At 43.9% G+C, this 18,064-nt stretch overlaps 1 protein-coding gene and 1 non-coding gene across 2 annotated transcripts in view; both read left to right on the top strand.

Moving 5' to 3' along the window:
- Nucleotides 1-18,064, top strand: part of WNT3A (Wnt family member 3A) — a 113,759-nt gene that overhangs the window by 13,551 nt on the left and 82,144 nt on the right. The gene's annotated exons all lie outside the window — the stretch shown is intronic.
- On the top strand, nucleotides 12,208-12,278 carry TRNAA-UGC (transfer RNA alanine (anticodon UGC)). Its single transcript has one exon. It is a non-coding gene; the product is annotated as a tRNA-Ala (tRNA).

Below are 18,064 nucleotides of genomic sequence, written 5' to 3'. Positions count from 1 at the left end.
ATGCTTGGCAGCGGCAGGAGATAAAAGTGTAGACACTGAACTCAGTAATTCAAGCCGTATCTCTGCCAGTGAGAAAGGACAGTCAAATGGTGACAGCGACAGAGAAGAAGAAAACAGTATTCAGGCCTGGCCAGATTATTCTATAATCTTAGAAGGGGGAGTGATTGTGACTATCATGAAGGGACTCTGCACTTCCCAATTTGCCACTTCACTACTGGATTCTCTCCCAGCATTACATGCTGGTGATTGAACCTGGGACTGTTTGCAAAGCAACTACTCTACAGCTGAGCTAGGGCCCTTCTCCATATTAGGAACGTAGGGAGCTGATTTATACCATCAAACCATCTAGCTCGGCTCTCCACAGTTTCAGGATGTGAGTCTTTCTCCAGCCCTACCTGCAGATGCTAGGACTGAACAGCCCTTGGCTGAAGTCTCCCCATCAAAGGCATGCATTAAGCTGAAAGAGTTAGAATTACTCTTTCTGGAACAATTTAAAACTGGATAGGACAAAGCCCTAAAGAATTTACAGTAGGAAACACATCCCTGAGGGAATGGAATGCATGAGCTCATCGCAAGTCTTCCCAGCTCTGCTCTCAGGTATGTGCAACTGGGAAGGAAATGTCTTTTTAAGTTTATGGAGCTGCAACGTTCTCACAAAACACAGGCGAGGAGGAGCAGCAAGTGCCACACTCTGCAAAAGGCGGCAGCTCTTCTGGTCCACCGCCATCAAATTACAAAAGGCTTGCAGCCTGTTTGGTGGGAATCTCACAGGGATGGAGCCTGTCCATTTCAGCGTCTCATTTTCCTAATCTTAAATTCTGCTGTCCACATTTCCACAGCAGTCTGCAATTCTAAACAGAACAACAACAAAGTCATCATGAACATTCATCAGCATTTGAGCGGGAATTTCTCCTAATACACACATTTTAGCAAAGCAACTTTGCCGTATGTAATGCATTTTTTCAAAGCAATTTCTCCCAGTATAATGCATTTTTGCATGCTAGTTTCACTAACCTATGCATTTTTATGCATGCTTTACCTTAGTATATGCATTTTTGTACACGTTACTTAGCTGGAAAACTGCACTGCAAAATTCGGAGAAGGGTGAATTTCAAAGGATGGCTCTGTTTCGATCTATGTATTGCTTTGGAAAGTAGATAAGTTTGCAAATTAGGTACATTTGTCTTTCAATGCAAGCTGAATCAACCCCCCACTTCCCTAGTAGAGACAAGAGAAACCAAGCCAACAGGGCAGAGCTGTACTGATTTTTGTGGCACTCTAAGTTATCCCTTCTGGAATGGAAATGGACTGCCTTCAAGTCGATTCCTTGAATAGGGTTTTCATGTTAAGCGGTATTCAGAGGTGGTTTATCATTGCCTTCCTCTGAGACTCAGAGGCAGTGACTGGCTCAAGGTCACCCAGTGAGCTTCATGGCCATGTGGGGATTTGAACCCTGGTCTCCCAGGTTGTAGTCCAACACACTAACCACTGCGCCACACTAGAATACGACAAAAAAGTGGGAAAATGTTGGAGTCAAACTTTCAGGCTTTATCTACCATGCAGTAGAATGAGGTGGTGGAGAGTGGCGTGGTGAGCTGTCTGCTGCCGAAGACCCACATCCTGGCAAGGGGCCAACTGAGAAGAGCCTTCTCTGGAGCTGCTGCTATGAGAAGGTGGATTCATTAGAAAAGGGAAGTCCATGGACGGTGTCTTGTCAAATGATGAGGTCAAACTAGTTATTTGTAAAGATGGGGAAACTGCATAATTCCATCCAAAGAAAGGCTTGGGGAACCAGATCTCTCAATCTGGATTCTGCTGAATGGAATCCCCCAGAATCTGGAGCCAGAAGGATATTGCAGGCTGTCTGACACAGAGCTGGGAATGACCAATGAGCTCTCAATGCATGTCAACCTCAGAAATGCTAGATTATGTGAGCTGTTCTGAGTTAGGATGAGATGTGGGGAAACAGAAACGATGATCTGGGTCTTCCAGCTGTATCCTGTGCAGTGGTGGCTGGTGCCCATGGGGACTGGTGGGGCAGAAAGCAGACAGTCCAACAGTAGGCAGAGCCAGAGTCAATGACAGGCAGAGCCAACTAATGCTAGCTTGGCCCCTACTCTCCTCCTTGCGGAGTTCCACAAACAAAGGCAACGCTGAGGTTGAGGAGGAAGAGGTTGTCATCCCATGGACGGATTGGAAGTGAGAAGGCAAGCAGGTGAGAGCTGACTGAGGGCAGACTGAGGTTGGTAGAGCAGTGCCCCACTTGCCGTAATGGACCAGCCACTACTGATCTTGTGTATATGTGAAAAGCTAAAAGCTGTGCTCAGCTGGCTGGTCTGAAATTATTTATCAACAAACATTCACAGGGAAGAGCTGGTAGGATGTCAACCAACAGGAAAAGACATAACCCTTTGCTTTTATTGAGGATGGTTTAACTTCTGTCCCTATCCCTAGAGTACTGGGTCACCAGCCTGCTGACCTGTGTGTGCTGCAAAGGGGAGATCCTCGCGACTCTGGGTCACACTACTTCATGTCTGGGTGGCTGAGATTTCTACCTCATCTGGTGACAGGTGCCATGACACATGAATTGAGAACATGACATTCCATGGCTTGTCCACGGATACGGCTTGGATGTCTCTTAAGCTAGGCTCCTGCTGTGCAGGAATCTGCTTTCTTGTTTCTTCAAAGTTTCCTTCCCCTGCAAAAGAGGCTTCCCTTTTTTCTGCCTTGTTCTCAGGGCACCTGAGAATTTCTTTAGCATTTCTTTTTGGTCTGGGTTTTTGAGCTTACCTTATCCGTGTAAGGTGAATTAGGGGTGATGTGTGGACACACAGTGCATACTTAAATTAAGAAATTTGCTCCCACAGGAGACAGTGATGGCTTTAAAAGAAGATTAGACAAATACATGGAAGATAAGGCTATCAGTTCAACTCATTTGAAATGTGGTGTTGGAGGAGAGCTTTGCACATACCATGGACCGCGAAAAAGACAAATAATTGGGTGTTAGAGCAAATTAAACCAGAAGTATCACTAGAAGCTAAAATGATGAAACAGGTTATCATACTGACTTCCGGGAAGGGTGACTTAGCCTGTGCCTGCTTTTGAGACGGGCTCCTGCCTCAAAAGAAGCTTATTCAGATATATCAGTCAGATTTTTTTTTTTTTGACTGATTAAACTTCTCCCGGGTAGGGAGAAACGAAGAGATTAACCTCAAAGCCTATTTTTGTTGGGACGACCAGATCTCATTAATTTATGGGACGAGGTCCAGCCGACGAAGGTGGGACGGATTTTCAACAACAAGCTCTATCTGATAAAGCGAACGTTCATCTTATCTTCTAAGAGAGAACGCACTAACAGGCAAGCACCCTTCTTTCTATATTTTTCTTTTACTTGACTTAAATTGTTGCTGTTTAAAAGAGATTTGCCAGATTGATCGGTTTTTGACATCTCACTGGGGAGCTATAACTTCTCTCTGCTACTCACTAATTAATAGCTTATCTCTGTTTTTGTTGCAAAAAGCTGTCCTGGATTTGCATTCTAAAGATATACACAGAAGAGGGATTTCTATTCCAGATTTTTATTTTGAAGAATATTATATTGTCTGAGACTACTCTCTTTTTGGTCTATTTTATTTTGACGAATCTGTTTCCTGACGACCGCCATTAATTGTTTCGATCCTGGGAACTGCATTTTGTTTACTTAAGCATGGAGAGATAAGGCTGTCTGCTCTGTTTATACTGTGATGTCACCAAGTTTGGAGTATTAACCCAATTGTTGCTGAAATAAGAAGTGGTTTTCCTATATTTTTCTTTTAAAATGGCAATTAAGAAAGTGGCTGAGAATCTGGAAATAACTATGTTTCAGAAAATAATGGATGAGATTGAGATAACGAAACAAAACCTGCGACAGGGTTGTAAGGAGCTGAAAATTGAATTGAGTAAAATGAAGCAGGAGATTAAAGATATAGGGGTCCCTGTGAGAGAGGTGACCCTGGAAGGGGTCCCTGTGAGAGAGGAGACCCCGGAGATTGGAACAAACGTGGAACAGGAAAAAGATTTGGAGTCTATGGACTTTAGAAACAAAATCTATTGTTTGGAGACACAGGAGATTAAAGACATAGGGGTCCTTGTGAGAGAGGAGACCCTGGAGACTGGAACAGGGGTCCCTGTGAGAGAGGAGACCCTGGAGACTGGAACAGGGGTCCCTGTGAGAGAGGAGATCCCGGAGATTGGAACAAACGTGGAACAGGAACAAGATTTGGAGTCTATGGACTTTAGAAATAAAATCTATTGTTTGGAACTCAATGTTATCTCTGAAGAAATTAATGAAGATTCTAGAGATAAAGTTATCAATGGCATGGATAATCTTCTGGACTGGAATGATGTGATGGAGCCCAATATAGAGAAAATCTATGGAATTAACTGCAGCCATGTGACAATGGAAAAACTTTCAAGAGATGACCCAGTGTATTTTGAAAAAAAGAACAGAGATATGATTTTACAGCAGTATTTCAGCAACCTATTCAGAATGGATGGCAAGAAAATATTTGGGATAGAGGTAATTCCCATCAGACTCTTACTATATGACTATGGCTTTGACAGCAAGATTATTATGGAATACTGATAATGGAAGATTGGATACTGAAATTACTGGACTTAACAAGACTACTGAAGATGGAAGATGGAAAATGGAACTAATAGGGATAATAGAACAATGGCTACTGAAATTACTGAACCTAACAGATTCTGATGTGATGGATTAATTGAAATGTTTATTTTGACTATGGTTATGACAATAAGATTATCATAATTAGTAATGAGATGGATTAATCGATATGCTTATCTGGAAAAAAAAAATTGATAGATATATTTCTTAAAGAATTGAAACCTCTCTTTGACTTTTTGTGGAAAGAATAAAGTAATGTTTATGAGATTTGATGATTAAGTAAGATAACTACTGGAGGAAAGTGATTTTATAATATGACTTAAGAGACAGGATTGTTATATATTATAGACTTATAACTGATTTGATCTTTGACAAATGGGAAGTCAATATTTTACTCTTTATTTTTTATTTTTGTTTTTTTTTTTCTTTTTTTTTTTTTTGTTTAACTATTTTTGATTTTGTTTTTTGTCTTTGAATGTTTTATGATTTCGTCTTGTATGTTTTATGAAAATCTGAATAAAAATTATTGGAAAAAAAAAAAGAAACAGGTTATCATACTTTGGACACATAATGTTGTTGTTGTTATGTGCCTCCAAGTCGACTATGACTTATGGCGACCCTATGAATCAGCGACTTCCAAGAGCATCTGTCATGAACCACCCTGTTCAGATCTTGTAAGTTCAGGTCTGTGGCTTCCTTTATGGAATCAATCCATCTCTTGTTTGGCCTTCTTCTTTTTCTACTCCCTTCTGTTTTGACCTGATTCACTAGAAAAGACAATAATGCTGGGGAAAACAGAAGGGAGTAGAAAAAGAGGAAGGCCAAACAAGAGATGGATTGATTCCACAAAGGAAGCCACAGACCTGAACTTACAAGATCTGAACAGGGTGGTTTATAACGGATGCTGTTGGAGGTCGCTGATTCATAGAGTTGCCATGAGTCATAATCGACTTGAAGGCGCATAACAACAACAAGGCTATCAATGGCTACTAGCCATGATAGCTGTGCTCCACCACCATAGTCAGATGCAGTTTGCTTCTGAAAATCAGCTGCTGGGAGCTGCAGGAGGGGAGAGTGCTCTTGCACTCAGGTCTTGCTTGTGGGCTTCCCATGAGCATCTGGTTGGCCACTGTGATAACAGGATGCTGGTCTAGATGGGCCACTGGTCTGATCCAGCCTGACTTGTCTTACATCCTTTTGGTCCTGTGACACAGGGAGCTGCCATATAAGGAATCAGACCAGTGGCCCATCTAGCTCAGTGGTGTCTCAACTGACTGTTAGTGGCTCTCTGGGGTTCTAGGCAAGGGTCTCTCCCAGCCCTTCCCAGAGAAGCCGGGGACTGAACCTAGGACCTTCTGCATGCAAAATAGATGCTCAACCAGTGAGCTACTACAGCTTCTTTCCTATAAACCGAGAGTGGCTAACTGGCCTAGCCAGCATGGCTAGTGGTTAGGGAGGATGGGAGTTGTCATCCAACAACTTCTGGAGGGCCACAGGTTCCCCATTCCTGCTGTATTTCTCCAGCACTCTGCAGCCTCCCTGCCTGCCCAATTTGAAAAAGACCCATGGAAGGAGCTGTCTTGTGCTGTCTTCCCCTGGACTCAGTGGGCACCCAGGAGGGTTCCAGGATGCACACCACTGGTGAGATGGTTTCTAGAATGAAAGAAAGGACACTCACAAACACCTCTTGGTCATGTTGGGTGAGGTGAGGGCAGCGAATGAACATATACAGATATTTTATTTTATTTATTTATTTATTGCATTTGTATACTGCCCCATAGCCGAATGGCTAATATAAACACACGGACAGCATTGCAGCAAGGACAAAATATGCCCTTGATAGTGGTGACCAGACTGTGAAAAGGCGGCAGTGTGGTTCTGAACCCTGAGTCTACCAGCCACCTTGCACCCTACACTAGAGGTCTTTGTGCATCACACAAGCCCACCCATCCTAGGGACAGGCATTTCATTAGCTACGTGCAACAGTCTGAAACGGCAAAGGCACAATTGCAACCAGAGCTCTGTGTGTTGCTCTTTTCCCAACAGTTTGGAGCGAAATGCTGGCATCATCTTCCAGTGTGGAATGAAAAGCAGTTAATAGCTGTCTTCAGTTGGTGTTGGCAAGCCGACAGAGAGGGCCACCTCCATCGCTATTATGATATCAGCTTAGCTCTAACAAAATCATATTAAGTTACAGCAAGGAGGTGTCTGTGCCAAGCAACTTGCTACTGATCTACGCCGCTCTTTTTTGTGGGTTTCCCCCCACTTGCTGGCCTTGTTGGGATCTGGCAGTCTTCAGGGCCCCACAAAGCAGTTTTGAGGAAGGGGCGGGCCTCCCTGCTCCCTCCAAGCAGCAGGGCAGAAAGAGAAAGTGTGTTAAGCCCTATGAAGGGGCAAAATCCACCCTGATGCTCATGATCGAGGATGGCAGAGATCATGGCGAGGAACATCGGCACCAGCAGGAAACAAAAGTTGTGTATGGAGAATGGAACTAGAAACAGGGAATGGGTCTTTGTCACAATCTGGGGAAGGGCAATAGCTCAGTGCGAGAGCATCTGGCTTGCATGCAGAAGAGCTTGGAAAAGTTACTTTTTTGAACTATGACTCCCATCAGCCCAATCCAGTGGCCATGCTGGCTGGGGTTGATGGGAGCTGTAGTTTTAAAAAGTAACTTTTCCAAGCTCTGCACCCCATGTTCAAACCCCAGTGGCATCTCCAGGTAGGGTTGGGAAAGGCTGCCTGCCTGCCTGAAACCTTGCCTGGAAGTGCAGAAATGTCTTTTGTTCAGGATGCGCCAAACCAATGAAATATTCCCAGAAAGAAGCCTCCCATGGAAGACAGAACTTATGCAGCAATCTGCTGTGGGTAAAAACCCAGTTTGCTCTACAGAGGTCAAGGGTCCTTGAGTGACCTTGCATGGCCTCAGTGGCTTGCCTTCTGTTTGCTGCCGAGTTCGCCACTTTTTCCCGAGACCTTTCTATGGCAGGGCTTTCTGTTAAAGAAAAAGATGATCTGGACCATCTATTCCACACTGATTCTGTCCTGCCGTCTGTGCTGTTATGTGGAAAGACGGACATCTTACATTAATTAATGATGAAGATCAGGATAATCTCCACGGCTGGAACAGGGGAGATGATGTGTGATATTCACTAGCTAAAGCTTTACAGATCTAATCTGTAAACTGTGAGATTCCAGAGCTGGTGCAGATAGTGTTGAAGACTATGAGCTAAGAGATTCTGAATTCCAGTCTCTCCTCAGCCATGGACTCAGGTGATGGCCTTAGGACAGCCTTGGTTCCCTGAGCCGCATCCATCCACCTGAATATGATAAAACTTGCAGCCTACATGCCAGGGGGGTTGCGTATGTAAGGATTACCAAACAAATGTTTGTGAAGCAGTTTGAAAACACCCAAGCACTAAATGTCAAAGAATTAACAACTGAAATACTGTGCTAAAATAAGTGGGTTTCTATCTGTGTACACTATGCAAATTGAATAATTTCTGTAATTTGCATAACGGCAGTTTTGGATAGATGTCAGGAGAGACAATGAGCAATGCAGGCCACAGAAGCCCTATTCTCTATGCACTAGAAATCCTATTGACTGTACCAACCGTTGCCAAGACATTTTAAAGTTTTAACGCAAGCATGAGAGCTAGTAACTTAGGTGGTTGTTTTTTAGAAAAATTAAAAGAAAGAAAGAAAGACAGCTGAGATTCTCATAATATGCCAGTTCTGTAACTGTAATACTGTGGCTTCTCTGTATGTATTTGCATGGAATCCCTGAATATACCCATAACTGTTTTTGGATTGAGAAAAGATTTCTGCAGGCAGCTCATCATTGCACTTTCTTTCAGTGCAGAGATCATGTGAAAAATAGATAAACATTGCCCTTCCCATCCTAAATTACATGGGATTAAATCCCACCGATACTTTTATTTTTTGTAACTGGTGCCCAACCAGTGTTTGTGATCTCTTATCACATGATGGTTTCACCAAGCTTCATGTTTTCCTCTTTGAAATTCCTCGGCCCCTCTAGCCTTGCTTTCAGTGCTTTGAACTCTCTCCAGTCTGTCTGCACCTATCTGGCAACGACACAGACGTGGAGTCAAATGCAACCATCCCAGGTGCAAAAATCCTTAACTGCAAAGCTTGGGGGCCTTCATCTTGGTCTACAAAGAGCCTCTCAAAGTTGCAGAAGGTATTCTGGCAGGCAATAGTTGGGCTGGAGTATTTAATCCCGTAGGCATCTTTCCTTGTGGGGGGGGCAGCCACATTTCTGGATGGGGCATTGGGAGGGGGAGAGGCACATAGCACCAGCCACCACCACCACTCCACTGGTGGAGAGGATGTGAGGGCCAGGACAGGGAAAGGGACAGGCTGTGACCTTCCCCCTCACTCCTCCTCCACTCAGAGAGGGTGTTACATTACATGAATGAAGTTTAATCGGTTGAACTGTCTCAGGAACACCAGACTCAAACGCTTGCCTTTGCCTGTAGCTGCAGTCCCTTGTCACCTGATTCTTCATGAACTGAACTACTTTGGTAAAGACAGTGAGCTCCTGAGCTTGGCTTTGCTGCTGCATTTGGTGTCTCAGTTTTAGATTGCACCTGAAAAACAAACTTGTCCATACTGCAAGATTAGGGAAGGGTAGAGAGAAAATAAATACTTTAGGGTGTGTTTGTTAAATTCTCGTTGAGAGTCCTTCCTTCTAGTTTTGTTCCCTGGCCTTAGATTTTCCTTCCCATTGGGCAATCAAAGAAAAGCTTTTTAATTGGATGCTATATAAGGGATTAACTAACCAATTGGAAACTAATTTTGGAAAGCAGCTGGAATTTTTTTTTTTTACCGGTTGCTGGGTTGATTTTTCTGTCCACAAACCCTGAAAGAGCCTCATGCTGAGCTGTACATATTGGGAAAATCAGAACCTTATGCCTGAGTTACAGCCTAGGTAGCCAGCAAGCTAGCAAACCGTAGTGTACACAGCAGTATTTCTATTGATCTAGTATAATATTTCTACTGCTCTAGGGCTGTTTTCATCCTTTGCCATCCACACTCAGTCAGGGAAAGTCTTGAGTGAGCAGACTTTTGAGGGCTCTTCCAGAGGAGGCTTTTGTTGTGCACGTGCCTTATTCACAGAATTTTTCAGAGGGTCCCATTCTTAAATTGCTCCTGTTCTTAAAGCAAGCTGTCATTCTTTAACTGGAAGTTGTCATTGGCCGCCATGTCACAAAATAAAAATAAGACAATTTCCCCCCAAAATCAGGGGGGGTGATGCACAGCTTGGGGGGCACCCCCATTTCCCCCCCAAGCTACAGGCCTGATGGAGGCTCCCTTCTGTGTCCCTCTGAAGTGGGGCTCTGGAACATGCCACCCCCTAGGTGTTCTTGGACTCCAGCTCCCATCAGCCTCAGCCAGCATGTCAGGGATGATGGTCAGGGATGATGGGAGCTGGACTCCGTGAACATAGGAAGTTGTCATATATTGAGTCAGACTTTTGGTTCATCTAGCAACTAGTTCAGTATTGTCTACTCTGACTGGCAGTCACTCTCAAAGATTTCAGACAGGAGTCTCTCCCAGCCCTACCTGGAGATGCTGGGGATTGAAACTGGGACCTTCTGCTCTCAAAGCAGATGCTCTGCCCCCATGGCTTTATAGTCTGAAGTATGGAGGATGTGCATGGGGGAGGGGTCCTTTTCTGTGGTAGCTTGGCCTCTCCAGGGGAGTATGACTGGGACAATCAAAGTCTACTTTATTTTACACTGTTGCTGCTTTGTATCCCTTCATTTAATCAGTTATGGGCATGCCTGCATACACTCAGCAAAGGATGGCTGGATATAAATGGACAGAGATTAATTAGATAAATGAAATTAACATTTAGTGGAGATGGGAGTGGCTATGGTGTCATGCCCCCGCAAAGCCATTTCCCTTGGAGACACCAGGTAGATGGATTTTTAGATGCTCCAGCCTTCCTTGTTCTCTCTCCTTCCCATTCCGGCATACTGCAGCTTGGCTCACTCATTTGAGTGATCTGGAGCATTTTGCTGGTGCGATAATGAAGTTGTCTGAAGGCCCCGTCTCAGATGGCAAGTATGAGATGCAATTTTAGGGCAGGCAAATGTTTTTGACACAGTTTGTCCAAACTATAACAAGTGGTCTGCAGTGCTAGTCCTACTCAGAGTAGACCTATTGAAGTTAATAGACAGGCTGCAATCCCATACGTGTCTATTCAGAAGTAAGCTCCATTGGGTTCAGAGGGCCTTACTCCCAAGTAAGGGTGAGTGCAGCCTAATTTAGGTTCATTCATTTAAATGGGTCTACTTTGAGTAGGACTTAGTTGAATACAAGCTTCCTGGGGTGGGCTAGTCTTATTTTGTTATAGTTGTGGGTGGTTTTAGCTCATTATAGTTGAGGTTTCTTGGGTTATCTGTTGGTATTTTATATGTTGTATTTTATCCTATGATGTACGTCGCCTACAGTGGCCGTTAACCCGGCCAGATAGGCGACTCAGAAATAAAATATTTACTTATTTATTTATTTAATATTGTTCCCAGCCTGTCACCTTATTGGTTACATAGCTGTTGTGGTAGTGGGTGCTGCAAATTTAAAAATTATATATTTTGTAATTTAATTTAGAATTCTAAATGATACTTAGATTTTCCATAGCAGTTGTGCTGTACAAGTACTATCATGTCCAACAGGGTGCCATCCTAGAGAAAGTTCTCCAGAAAGCCTGTGTACAGTTTGCATGCTCTGCCAAACATTGCATGCTCTGCTATTATGGGATACCTCCTCCCACTCCCGCCATGCTGGAGAAGGAAGGAGCCAATTTACCTTGGATGGCTAAAAGCTGATGGCCAGCCACGTTTCATGAGAGGTGGGTAGTTTCTGCTTGCCAGATTGAGGTCCCAGTTGCCTTGTTGATCCATAAATACATCAGGGGAGCCCTGCAGCTGGATCAATCTAGTCCAGCACCATGTTCTTACAGTGGCCAACCAGATGCCCATAGGAAGCCCACCAGTAGCACCTGCGTGCCAGAGCTCTCTCCCAACTTGTGAGTTCCCAGTAACCGATATTCAAAGAGGCATACTGGCTCTAATCCTGGAGGCCAAGCATAGCCACCATGGCTAGTAGCCATTGATAGCCTCATCCCCCATGAATTTGTCTAATCCTGTTTGAAAGCCATCCAGGTTCATGGGCGTCATCTTTTGGGAAGGAATTCCATAGTTTAACTGCATGCTGTGTGAAGAAGCACTTTCTTTTGTCCTGAATCTGCTTGTGGGCTTCCCATTGGGGCATCTGATTTGCTACTGTGAGAACAGGATACTGGACTAGATGGGCCACTGAACAGATCCAGCAGCATTTGTCTTACGTTCTTCTATTCAGCTTCGTTGGATGGCCACATTGAGTTCTAAATGGCAAAATAATCCATGGAGGAAAGAAGCTAGTGGTTGTTCATTCATTTGGCACCATCACTGTTCATTCGGCTTTACAGAGGATAGGTCCCCGCCCTGAGGACAACGCTATTGCTACAGCCTGGGGAAGGGCCGTAGCTCAGTGGTAGAGCTTCTGCTTTGCATGCAGAAGGTCCCAGGTTCAATCCCTGGTGGCATCTCCAGTAGTTCTGGGAAAGATTCCTTGTCCAAAACCCTGGAGAGCCATTGCCAGTCAGAGTAGACAGTACTGAGGTACATGGACCAATGGTCTGGCTTAGTATAAATAGGCAGCTTCCTAGGTTCCTGTGACAAAGTTGTCTGGGTGTTTAATGAATCCAGAGGAAATTGAGTTGCGGGGTGGGGGGAGTGATTTGGTTTACCTGGTAGGATATGAAGATGGGACATAAATTTAATTTAAGGTGATTTATTTCAGCGGGAGAGGTAATGAATGGGGGGGATTGAAAGGGGATAAATTAGCAGCTGGAAGCATGCCATGTTCTAGCAAAGGAACAACTGGGAGCCAGTGGAGAGACTGGCGGCTCCCATGCCAGTGGGGCAGTGGAATCCGCTCCGGGTTTTAGTCCAGGCTTCAGCACCTTGGACAGTTCCTTGAATGTTTGGACTAAAACATGTTACCTCAGTGCGATGCAATAGATCAGTGGTGGGAAACCTCCGGCCCAGGGGTGAACTGCCTCCAGGCCTTTCTCTCTGGCACTCAGAACTCTCCACAGGCCACAGCCCTCACTGGCTCTGCTTCGCACCTTCCCTGAGTATTTGTTGCCCAGTTTGCTGGAATGTGCCCTTGAGCTCTGGTAATGCCTCTTGTCTGTCTGGACAGAGGATAGAGAGAGGTGGGGGTATAGAAACTGGCCTATGTCGAAGTTTGCCTCTGGCCCCGTCCACCACTAGTCGGCGGCCCTCAGAAAGTTGCTTAGAAGCCCAGTCTGCAGTACAGTTGGCTCTGCCTGCCGAGCAATCATTTTCTACTGGGATCCACCATCACATTTTAGGTCCATAGGATTAAGGTGAGTCAGACCACCGGCCCATTTTGCTCAGTTATGTCTACATTGACTGGCAGCAGCTCTCTGGGGGATCTCTCTCAGTCCTCCCATGTGTGCTTTCTCCTGACAGTTTTATTTCACTCAAAGAGTGGATGCAAATATAAACAGAAGTGCCAACTATGGAACGCCTTTATAGGGACATGGGGATCTGCCAATGGTCCATCCACCTCAGATTTGTCCACACTGGCTGGCAGCAGCTCTCCAGGGTTTCAGGCAGGAAGGCTTTCCCAGTCCAACCTGGAGATGCCAGCGGGGATTGAACCTGGGGCCTTCTGCATGCCAAGCAGATGTTCTACCACTGAGCTATGGCTAAGGTTTCAAATGTGCAAAGCATGCCTTTCTCACACATCAGTATCTAGCTTCTCACCTAGATGGTAGGGGAGAAGTTCAGTTAGAATCTGCACATCCTGAAGCAATACACAAAGCATAATCCAGTTAATCTTCAAAAAGTCAGTTTTCCAAATTCTGTGATGTAATTCTTCAACCAACCAAAGTGTACAAAAAATGTGCCTATTAGGGGGAAGTGTGCATAAAAATGGATCTATTAAGTGAAAATCTTACAAAAATCCATTGTATTAGGAAACATTGCACACAAAAATGTGTATCTTAAGAGAAATGTGTACTAAAATACTGATTATATTTTTTGTGAGGACTTCATTTTAAAAAATTGCAAAGTGATACAGAAATGCTGAGAACTGAATTTAAGATTGGAAAAATTAGATTCTAAGAGAAACCGACATTTGTAGATTTCTCTATCCTTAATCACAACCAGCCCTTTCCTGTCTGGAATTCACAGGGTAAAGGTTTTCAGAGAAGATCCAACTTCCAGGTAGATTTGAACCTCAAGACCAGCAGCAACTGGTGGCTCCATATCAGTGGGGCAGTGGAATCTAATCCGGGTTTTAGTCCAAACTTTCAAGAATTTGCCTGAGGTGATTCAGTACCTTGGATAGCTCCTTTAAAGTTCAAACTAAACCCCGGAGCAGATTCCACTGCCCCACTGACTTGGAGCCACCAACCGCCTATGCTCAGAACTAATATCAAGTAGTAGAACTTGCAAGGTATCCATCATAGACATAGTTTGAGAGATACTGAGGAACAGCTGTGTGCAAAGTGTCAAGGCCACTACAGACAGCGAATTTCACAAGAGGTCATTCTTTGGAAATTTCCAGTCTAAAGCTTAAAGCACCCGGGGACCGAGTCTCTGAGCAAAGAATTTGAATCATTTTGGGTGCTTATCTCAAAATGCCCCAGACTTCCATCATTTGATCTTTGCAGAAGGACCCAAAGGGAGAAATAGCTGCATTGACAGAAGACTCTCATGTATAGCAAGATTTTGCTACAGGCTGTTTCAGTCTTTTCCTTAAATCCATATCAGCAATGAGGATAGCAATGAAGAACACATATTTTAGCTCAGGTGGTCAGCCGTCTGTCTTGCCATTCAGATGGTTATCAAATTATCTGGATGCATTTTATATCTGTGAGCTAGTAACGCAAAGAGAGGAGCTGGAGTCAGGGGTGTGATTTGGCATCCACAGCTTTCATAGCAAAACCTGTCAGCTAGGCTTCTAGCTCCCAGGGTGGCAGAGAAAAGTCCAATGTGTTTCTTGAGTTTTGGTTGAAGAAGACCTAGCAGAATTGGTGTAAACATCTTGGAAAAGCTTCTTCTGACTTGAAACCTTTAATTCTGCTCCTGCAAGGGGATTCTTCTATGTTCAGGTGCATGTGGTCCTTGTCCCTATGGTAGAATGACAGACTGAAGTAAAGAAGTCCAGGCTCACCATGGGAAGTCCATGGTTATTAACAGAACATCTAAGTCTGAGGTTGACTTGTTTGGTAAAGTCTTACATAGGGCTCAAAATCTTTTAGAACGCTTGGGAGAAGCCATCTGGGGTCCCATAAACATCTGAGAAAGTGCAGGAAACTTTTGTGGTGGTGGTTTCAAGGTTTGTAGACTGCTTACATCTTCTGATCACTTGGACTCCAAATTTCTTCCCCTAAAGCTTTTAGTCTTTAGTCTCTAATCTTTTAGAGATTGCAGAGAAGCTAAATGAATTCTTTGCATCTGTCTTCACAGTGGAAGATATAGGGCAGATCCTTGAACCTGAACTAACATTTGCAGGAAGGGATTCTGAGGAACTGAGACAAATAGTGGTAACGAGAGAGGAAGTTCTAAGCTTAATGGACAATATAAAAACTGACAAATCACCGGGACCGGATGGCATCCACCCGAGAGTTCTCAAAGAACTCAAATGTGAAATTGCTGATCTGCTAACTAAAATATGTAACTTGTCCCTCGGGTCCTCCTCCGTGCCTGAGGACTGGAAAGTGGCAAATGTAACGCCAATATTCAAAAAGGGATCCAGAGGGGATCCCGGAAATTACAGGCCAGTTAGCTTAACTTCTGTCCCTAGAAAATTGGTAGAAAGTATGATTAAAGCTAGATTAACTAAGCACCATAGAATTATACAACGGCATTATGATATCGGCTGTTTTATTTTCAATACCTTTCCTAATGATCGCTAGCATGGAATTTGCCTTTTTCACAGCTGCCGCACACTGGGTCGACATTTTCATCGTGCTGTCCACTACAACCCCGAGGTCTCTCTCCTGGTCGGTCACCGCCAGTTCAGACCCCATGAGCGTATATGTGAAACTAAGGTTTTTTGCTCCAATATGCATAACTTTACACTTGTTTACATTGAATTGCATTTGCCATTTTACCCCCCAGTCACTCAGTTTGCAGAGGTCCTTTTGGAGCTCTTCACAATCGCTTTTTGTTTTAACAACCCTGAACAATTAAGTATCATCAGCAAACTTGGCCACCTCACTTCTCATCCCTAACTCTAGATCATTTACGAACAAGTTAAAAAGCACAGGTCCCAATACTGGTCCTTGTGGGACTCTACTTTCTACATCCCTTTGTTGGGAGAACTGTCCATTTATTCCTCTTCTCTGCTTTCTGTTTCCTAGCCAGTTCCTTATCCACAAGAGGACCTCTCCTTGTATTCCATGACTGCTAAGCTTATTCAGGAGTCCTTGGTGAGGTACCTTGTCGAAAGCTTTTTGAAAGTCCAAGCACACTATGTCCACTGGATCACTTCTGTCAATATGCTTATTGATACTATCAAAGAACTTTAATAGGTTAGTGAGACAGGATTTACCCTTGCAGAAATCCATTGCTGGCTCTGCTACACCAAGGCTCGTTTTTCTATATGCTTGGATATTTTATCTTTAACAATACTGTCTACCAGTTTTCCCATGATAGACATTAAGCTAACTGGCCTGTAATTTCCAGGATCCCCCCTGGATCCCTTTTTAAAGAATGGTGTTACAACGGCCACTTTCCAGTTCTCAGGTATGGAGGCAGATTTGAGGGGAAAGTTATATATTTTTGTTAGAAGATCAGCATTTTCACATTTGAGTTCTTTGAAAACTCTTGGGTGGATGTGATCTGCATCCACAATTTGTCAGTTTTTATTTTATCTATTAAGCTTACAAATTCATCTCTCATCACCAGTATTCGCCTCAGTTCCTCAGACTCTCTGCAAAAGTTAGTTCAGGCGCAGAGATCTCCCCTGTATCCTCCACTGTGAAGACAGATGCCAAAAAAAATCCATTTAGCTTTTCTGCAGTCTCCTTATCCTGCTTTAGCACATCTTTGACTCCCTTGTCATCCAAAGGTCTAACCACCCTGGATGGTTTCCTGGTTTGAATGCATTTAAATAATTTTTTGCTGTTGGCTTTTATGTTTTAGTAACATAATCCTCACATTCCTTTTTAGCATCCTTTATCATCTTCTTGTGTTTCTTTTGCCAGAGTTTGTGTTCCTTTCTATTCTCCTCATTTGGACAAGACTTCCATTTTTAGAAGGAAGCCTTCTTGACTCTGCTCATTAACCACGCTGGCATCCTCTTGGCCCTGGTGGTACCTTTTCTGATCTATACACTCCAGTTGAGCTTTCCATATTGTGTTTTTAAACAGCTTCCAAGCATATTGGCATGATTTGACCCTCTGGACTTTGCCTTTCAACTTTCTTTTTGCCAATCCCCTCATTTGGGAGAAGTTCCTTTTTTGAAGTCATTTATTACAGAGGACAGTCCTCTATTTTGAAGGGGTGTCAGAGAGCATTATAATGGTGGGGTGTGATCTGTCTCACTCTTAACATTATAGGGCCATGACTGTGGTCCCATAACAAAAACAAATAGGCTGGAGAGGGCTTTGGAGGCTGGAAGCAGTTTGGGGGGTTTATCCTATCCTCATCTGGGCAGCTATTTATGACAGGCCATGCTTACTGGAACCCTTTTCTTATCTTAATGCTCAGTCCCCTGGGGATGTTTTGCAAGGTAAAAAAATCTGTTGATTACATAGGTTGGGAGCCCAGTTCATGATGCAGCTTGGTGCTCTAGTGTGGATCACCTCGGAGGCTTTAAAACTTGGAGATCTGAGCTGTGGGAGAGGACGATTGGGGCAGGAGAAAGTGGTGATTTTTGTCGATGGATGTGGAGACCAAGGGTAATCTGCAACAAAGGAGTGTCACTAATGGTATAGAGAACCCTCCGAAATCTGTGTCAACAGGGCTCCAGCGACGTAACCAAATTTATTATCTGCATGAGTTGCTTAATTTCCATTTCCATTTGGGCTGAAGGGTTGATTAATATGCCTGTTAACAGGATAATCAGTGTTCAGTTGATTACATGAAAATATATCTGCCAACACTTCAATTAAAGTGCCTTTTAAGCATATCAGAATAAAAAGATAATCCTCTCTTTTTCTGATGTTCAAGCTGTGAGTGCCAAGAGGTATGTAGCCGAAACGGCCCTATCCATGCACAAGAGGAAGGAATTGGCAGAACTGGGGGGAACCCCAAGGTCTGTAGAAGTACTTAAAAAAAAATGCTGGTG

The sequence above is a fragment of the Rhineura floridana genome, chromosome 10 (assembly GCF_030035675.1).
Source record: "Rhineura floridana isolate rRhiFlo1 chromosome 10, rRhiFlo1.hap2, whole genome shotgun sequence".
NCBI lineage: Eukaryota > Metazoa > Chordata > Lepidosauria > Squamata > Rhineuridae > Rhineura > Rhineura floridana.
This window is presented reverse-complemented; position numbering and strand designations above follow the sequence as displayed.